Raw genomic sequence first — 8,091 nt, forward strand, 5'->3', positions numbered from 1 at the left:
AGTCGAACCCAAGTCTCTCAGTTTCTATCATGGCCGCTTGCAGGACGGACTTCTGTCGTTTAGGACCACAGGACACTGTAAGTATCGATTTCGAAGTTGCATGACATTTTTTGCGTGATCCTGGCGTGATTTGTGTCGCCATGGAAATCCGTGAGACCAATCCCAGGTCGTCTGTCGAGGCTGGTGGGCTGTTTTCCAACAAGGACAACTTTCGTGGGCGCCGCCATCTTAAATTCTTAATTCGGCTCCGGATTGGTCCGATTTTTCAAGGTGCCATCTTGGATTTGCAGAACAATAAAATCCATTGTTCTCCAAACAATAGCCTATTGTATTTCTTGGCTCCTGATTGGTTACGGCCCATATAAACGTGCATTACTACTCTCAGTATAAAACAAGAAACAATCCTCGGAAGCGTGAATTTAGCAAGTAATCGTGACTATAATCATGGTGTTATTATAAGGATTTATTGGGTATAAACAAGGTGTTGCTCCTAAACGAACACAGACACCCCTCCTATAATATAAACAATTAATAGGCAAAGTTTGACAAAAATCTCAGTGCAGGTTGTATTTCAGTGGAGTGACCTGAAGATGTACCAAATAAGATATCGTCCGCCTTGACGAATTATTTGTCCTCTGTCGTCTTTACACTGATAGGCGAAAACAACAGCTCTGAGAAAACTTGCTCAAGTTCGTCCAGACAGCCAAAGAACGCGTCTCTAGAATAAACGGGACATTCTCCTCTCTACATAAATCTTCGTAACCAGAATCAAATGGTATATCTTTACAACAGATCATTCCACAATGGAGTATACTTCAGAACAATTGAACTATTTTCGAATTTGTTACATTGCCTTTAACTTGGTTCCCGAAGGTTTACGACAAGTCTTCAAGCAAGAATGGGATTTCCTATACAAAACAACACCTGGAGAATGGAAGGACACGCCAAAAAATGGTTTAGACTTTTATAATAAGGAGTCTAGAAAAAGCCGCTCCAAGAATGTGCGATATCTGGCGACTATACAAAACGGTAACACAGCAGAGTGGGACTGTAGCTGTTTGTTTTTCGCGATCCTGTTCTCAGATAGCATTGGCACAACGCTGAGTGCAGCAATCAATAAAGAAGTCGATGATCTTCGCCTAGTCCGAAATGACATTGCTCATATCAGCGCGGCGAAACTTACTGATGCTGAATTCAGGGGTTATGTCGGAAGAGTGTTGCTGGCGTTCAACTCTTTAAGTCTTCCGATCGGTGATATAGAGGCGGTTAAAAATCAGACGAGCTTTCCCACGGTGGAAGTAAACAACTTGATGGCACAGGTTGCTAATCTTCAATCGGAATTAAAAGAAGTCAAATGTGATTTACAAGTGGCCCAAGACAGGATACAGGAAAAGGAAGAGCAGGTTGAATGTCTTACACAAGAGATTAACTGCAAAGTTAAGTCTTTTTGTAATCTCACTTTCAAGCCATCTCACCAAATCATCAGACGTTCAAACGACGTCACAAGGGTCATGACAAAAATGCAAGAGCTTGACGATGGAAGTAATGGAGCAGTCAGTACCATTTATTTATCAGGAAATCCTGGATGTGGCAAAACTCAACTTGCGCGTCAAATTGGAGAAGAGTTCTTTACAAAAGGATCAGGTGAGAGTGAGGGCTTAGTGTTCGTTGCCACCCTGAATGCTGAAACCCTTGAAACACTAGCTGACTCGTACCTCAGTCAGGCTAAACAGTTTGGAATTACTGAATACGCCCTCACCAAACTGGCTACCGCGGAAGAAGCCAACCCCAAGGAAAGACTTCAGCAACTCCGGTGTTTAATTTTCCCGCAGTTTAAACAGTTCTCAAAATGGTTAATAATAGCAGACAACATTGTTAACCTGTCCTTGGTTTATGAGTACCTACCTCAAACCGCCAGTGAAGAGTGGGGTCACGGTCGGGTGCTGATTACAACTCAAGATACCAATGCAATTCCTACAAATGCTCCTCATACTTACCATGAGTCACTCAGTGAAGGAATGCAGCCTGAGGACGCAGTGGAGGTATTGAAACAATTATCGGAAATGTCCAATAACGAGAAAGTTGAAACGGTTGCTGAGGAACTAGACTATCAGCCGCTTTCCTTAGCAGCCGCTGCATGTTACGTGCAATTTGTGAGTCGTTCTTCAACCTATGACTGGTCAAACTTCTTGACAACACTTGCGGATGTCGAACGTGAAGTGACAGAAGAATGTCTCACTCAAGTGAATCTTGCGTATCCGAAAAAGATGACTGAAGTTATTCAATTGGCAATAGATACAACTTTGAAAAGCGACGAAGTTCTTCGCCAGACATTTCTCTTTCTCTCGCTATGTGATTCGGAACCCGTCCCAATTCAAGCAGCTGTCAACTTTGTCAATAGTCGCACCTCGCGACAGACTGACGAGTTAATCAAAGCAAAGATTTTAAACTCTTCCTTAATTATGCGTTTATACAGTGAGGATGAGGCACCCAGCTATTTAAGAGTGCATACTGTTGTTCATAAAGTACTCAGGAAAATGTCACTGATGGAGGTCACAGAGAAATACGAGTGTTTATCTGTAGCAGTTCTGGTTTTTCAGTACCTCATTGAGTCGGAGAGGGATCGTTTACATGAAAGTGGGGACGTTTGCGTATTGCTACGACGAATTACAACTCATTGCAAAGCGTTGTATGAAATTCTCACAAACACCTTTCCTGCTGGCGTTGTTTGGGTGAAGGAGTTAGCACCCTTCATTTCTCCTGACAATGTCGTTTCGTGGCTTTGTTCAACTGCTGCTGTGTTTTATGACCTAAGTAATTTATCCAATGCAATTCTATTTTCAACGTCAGCCTATGATTTTGTTCAACATACAAGTAGTACGAGAAAGGGCGACATAATTAAAGCAAATGTTTTTGGTGTGCATGCGTTAACATTATCAATGACATGTCAGTATGAATCATCAATATCGTGCCATGAGGAGGCTACCAAGATTTATACTGCAATTCACGGTAAGCATCATTCGAGTGTAGCCGGAAGTTATAACAACTTGGGAGGTGTTTATCACTCTCTTGGACATTACAATCAAGCCAAAGAATACCACGAGAAGGCACTGATCATCAGGAAAAAGATTTTCGGCGAGGAACATGCGAATGTCGCAGAAAGTTATAATAACTTGGGAAATATTTATGAAGCTCTTGGACAGTACAATGAAGCAAAAGAATACTACGAGAAGGCACTCATCATCAGGAAAAAGATTTTCGGCGAGGAACATGCTGATGTCGCAGGAACCTATAACAACTTGGGAAACCTTTGTGGCACCCTTGGAAAGTACAATGAAGCCAAAGAATATTACGAGAAGGCACTGATCATCACGAAAAAGATTTTCGGCGAGGAACACGCTAATGTCGCAACAAGTTATAACAACTTGGGAAGTGTTTATGTAGCTCTTAAACTGTGCAATGAAGCAAAAGAATACCTCGAGAAGGCACTGATCATCAGGAAAAAGATTTTCGGCGAGGAACATGCTAATGTGGCAACAAGTTATATCAACTTGGGAAATGTTTATCAAGCTCTTGGACAGTACAATGAAGCCAAAGATTATTACGAGAAGGCACTGATCATCAGAAAAAAGATTTTCGGCGAGGAACATCCTAATGTTGCAGTAAGCTATAACACCTTGGGAAATGTTTATCAAGATCTTGGACGGTACAATGAAGCCAAAGAATATTACGAAAAGGCACTGACCATCAGTAAAAAGATTTTCGGCGAGGAACATGCTAATGTCGCAACAAGTTATAGCAACTTGGGAAATGTTTATCAAGATCTTGGACAGTACAACAAAGCCAAAGAATATTACGAGAAGGTACTGATCATCGCGAAAAATATTTTCGGCGAAGAACATCATTATGTCGCAACAAGTTATAACAACTTGGGAAATGTTTATCAAGCTCTTGGACAGTACAATGAAGCCAAAGAATATTGCGAGAAGGCACTAATCATCTGGAAAAAGATTTTCGGCGAGGAACATGCTAATGTCGCAACAAGTTATAACAACTTGGGAAATGTTTATCAAGCTCTTGGACAGTACAATGAAGCCAAAGAATATTGCGAGAAGGCGCTAATCATCTGGAAAAAGATTTTCGGCGAGGAACATGCTAATGTTGCAGTAAGCTATAAAATCTTGGCAAACGTTTATCAAGCTCTTGGACAGTACAATAAAGCAAAAGAATACCTCGAGAAGGCACTGATCATCACGAAAACGATTTGCGGCTAGGAACATGTTAATATCGCAGCAAAGCTATAACAACTTGGGAAATGTTTATCAAGCTCTTGGACAGTACAATGAAACAAAAGAATGTCACGAGAAACACTAATCATCGAGAAAAAAGATTTTCGGGGAGTAGTATGGTGATGTCGCAACAAGTTATAACAACTTGGAAACTGTTTATCAATCTCTTGGACAGTACAATGAAGCCAAAGAATACCTCGAGAAGGCACTGATCATCAGGAAAAAGATTTTCGACGACGAAGATGCTAATGTCCCAGCAACCTATAACGACTTGGGAGGTGTTTATCAGGATCTTGGACAGTACAATCAAGCCAAAGAATACCACGAGAAGGCACTAATCATCAGGAAAAAGATTTTCGGCGAGGTACACGCAGCTGTAGCAGCAAGCTACAACAACTTGGCAAACGTTTATCAAGCTTTTAAACAGTGCAGTATAGGAGACGAATGCCGTAAGAACGCCAGGGAGATCCTTATACTGTGCAACCAAACAGGGAGGACAGAGAGTATCTCCTTAGGTAGCAGCAAGTTGCCTTAGACAGCGTAACCAAACCGGTAGTAAGGATTCTTTTATATTCTATTCTAATAATTTTGAATAGGGATCGTGAGCAAATCCAGATTCCCTACGGCCAAGTGTTAGGCAGAGTAAGACCCGGGTATGAAATTTTGAAGGCCTGTTTGTTCTCTTACTCGCTCTTGAATTCCTTTTTATTGTTATTTCTAACGTTCTGTTATCTGACACGACAAGTGACTACAGATGAAAACCTTATTGTTGATTTCCTTGCATGGTGTTCACATGTTTTGTAACTTGTTCAGTTACTTTTCAATTAAAACAAACTCGAAGTACTCTCCAAAGCTTTATTTGGGAAGGCTCCAACCCGAGGTCCAACCCCTTACCCTTTTGAATACCATTTTCACAGAAAAGGCAGCTCTATCATATACCTTTAATTGAAAAAAGGTATTCCTTTTACATACCCACTAAAGAACGCTGCATCCCTTTTGTAAACCCTCTAAATGATGTTAATGAACAATATTGCGGGAGAACATCAAGCATTACCACAAGAGATGTGAATCCAAAAACCAATATTTGCTCAGTTCACGTTGTACCGGGAGTCAAGATGACAGATTTCCCTACCCGTTCATTCCTACCCTTTAATATACCTGAAGCCTCAAAAAGGTACCCCTTTCGGGCAGTCTCCTAGTATAGACCATTATAATCCATCAAATATTTTCGCTCGCGCGCGATTGGTCTAAACGCGTCACGTGACCGAATATTCCCTGCTAAAGCTAGGGAATATCCGAGAATATTCCCCAATTTTCAAAACTGCGCGCGTTGCGAAAAAGATTTGAAGAATAATAAACACAGTAGCCTCCATTTGGCGCGAAAATGTGCTCGGATATTTGTCTTTGGACATTATCTGTTCCTCGAAGCTCACGGTTTTCCTCGAGCTACGCTCTCGGAAAACTGTTCGCTTCTCGGAACAGATAATGTCCGCGGACAAATATCCGAGCACATTTTCGCACCAAATGGAGGCTATTGTTTATTTATACCGAGAACACCCAGGGAACTCGACAACGGATATTCATATGAATTTGTACTTGTAGCTAGTAAGGATTGATTTTATTGATTTTCATTGCAGTAAGGTTTGATCTTAGCAAACCTTTTTTCCTTCAGAACAGTACCATTCAGTGTATTTGCCCTAGGTATCGATCTTATGAATTAACAACGTCCGTTAAGGAAAAAAACAAACAAACAAACAAACAAACCAAACAAACAAAAATGTCGATACTCTTCCAGTATGATCCCGAGCTAGCTTGGTTAGTTAGGGAGATTAAGCAAACCACGACAGCAACGGAACGACAGCGTCACGAAACAAAAGGTTTAACGAGCAGAACTTTGGCTGTAAACGTTCGTTTAACTCTTTGTACAATACTCTTAGCCATGTTTTGGTAAACACCAATGTGAAATAACCAAGTTCTGCCTGTTCGGAGAACGTGAACCATGACGGCTAATTCTTCGTATTTCCCGTTAAGTGTTTTAGAATTAGCGCTGGCGATACCTGTTTAACTTAAACATATTATCAGACGGATACGTGTACTGAACAGATCTAAGTAGCCTCCAAATTCGAAGACAAAATCTCAATCTCGCTTCCAGGGCTTTTCCTTTAAAGATTGGGACTATTGTAAAATCTAAACGTATTTGTTTTCAAGAGGTTGTCGTCAGCGTCGCCGTCGTCGTTGTTTATACGACTTTCTGTAGTTAGAAGTAACCATGTAAGACCAACATTGGATCTGCTAAAGCATTCAAACCATAATTGTTTAAGCCAAGCGGGTTATCTTCGTGCAGACCTTTTCAGCTGCCATAGTGGTACGAAGACGTCAGTGTGAGTCCCCGTTCACAATAGGTTGGAAAAATTTGAAAACGCAGCTTTATTCCCCCGGTTAGGCATACTACCACACGAATCCATCACGAAAACAAAGCTTTTCGAAAACGCTCTTCAAACGGGAGGAATTTAAAAACACTGAGTTTTCGTTTCCGTATGGAGGAAAACATTTTGAAAACGGAGCTTTTCGAAAAAGATGACGTCACGATAATCATGTGATTTCCCTGACCCAGTTTTTCTCAAAAACAATCCAAAATGACCGGTGATGATTGCATTTTGAAATTCCTCCAGCGTAATGTGGGAGGGGCTTCAGTGTGATCGGAAACATTTTGAAAACAGAGGTTTTTGAAAACGATGACGGTTTTAGCTTTTCTGCCAAACGTGATTGTAGCGTTTTAAATTCCTCCGGCTTAGTGTGGGAGGGGCCTCAGTGTGATCGGAAACATTTTGAAAACAGAGGTTTTTAAGAACGATGACGAGTTGAGCTTTTCTTCCGCATTTGATTGCGTTTTAAAATTCCTCGGGCGTATGGACGGAAAACATTTGATTCTTTTTCGGAGTGAAAACTCCCTTTTCAAATTTCTCCAGCGTAGTGTAGATGGGGCGTAAGTTGTTAGGAGACTGACAAGGAGCACAGAAAAAATAGGCAAAGTGCAATCATTTCTTGTAGGATTGTTTCCGTGGCAACCGTTATAAAGGTCAGATTAGCCAAATCACGGGTAATTGATTTCTTATTACAATGGTCAGTGATTTGGACTTTTGAAATAAGCGAAATAGTTGTTAGTAAAGTTTGACCGCATAATCAGTAGTGTGTGTAAGTTTAGCTGAAGTAACATACAAGGTTAATAAAGTGAAATGTATAGTGTAGTTCTCTCTCAATTCTTGGTACTGTACACCAGAGACCCTTTGCATAAATGGCGACTAAATTTGAAAATCAATACTTTGTACATCCTTAGCCTCCCACTCATGTTTCCAAAAAAAGGATTTTTCACATGAATGTGAGGCTTAGGATGTATAAGTGTCGTTATTCAAATGTCAGCGCCATTAATGCAAAGGGTCCTTGCGCATGACCGCCGTGGATTTTTAAAGATCCTGAAAATGGACCGATGTTACGCAATATGAGTAATTTTTCGTGTCTTGCATATAAACAGAGAACCACTTCCACACATCAAATTTATCGTGCCAAAGTAAACAAATAAGCGGGGTTTCACAAACATCGGTTGCAAAGACATGGAAGTCGGGTGATGGGACCCTAAGCTTGCCAATTTTTTGAAAGAAATGTATGCCAGGAGTTGATGCTTGCCCCACGGCATACATTACTTTGTAAAAACTGGGAAGTTCCCATAGTTTCCAAGGACCCATATTTTCGGAACTTTGCAACGGGTCCTAATGAGCGGCGAGGTTCATTTTTTGTTTGAATG

At 41.0% G+C, this 8,091-nt stretch overlaps 1 pseudogene; it reads left to right on the plus strand.

Annotated features, from left to right (window-relative positions):
- The first annotated feature begins 671 nt into the window (after nucleotides 1–671).
- Nucleotides 672–5,134, plus strand: LOC149107173 (uncharacterized; annotated as a pseudogene).
- The last annotated feature ends 2,957 nt before the right edge of the window (nucleotides 5,135–8,091 follow it).

Source organism: Orbicella faveolata, unplaced genomic scaffold, assembly GCF_042242905.1.
Source record: "Orbicella faveolata isolate gen_17 unplaced genomic scaffold, um_ofav_v1 contig_27, whole genome shotgun sequence".
NCBI lineage: Eukaryota > Metazoa > Cnidaria > Anthozoa > Scleractinia > Merulinidae > Orbicella > Orbicella faveolata.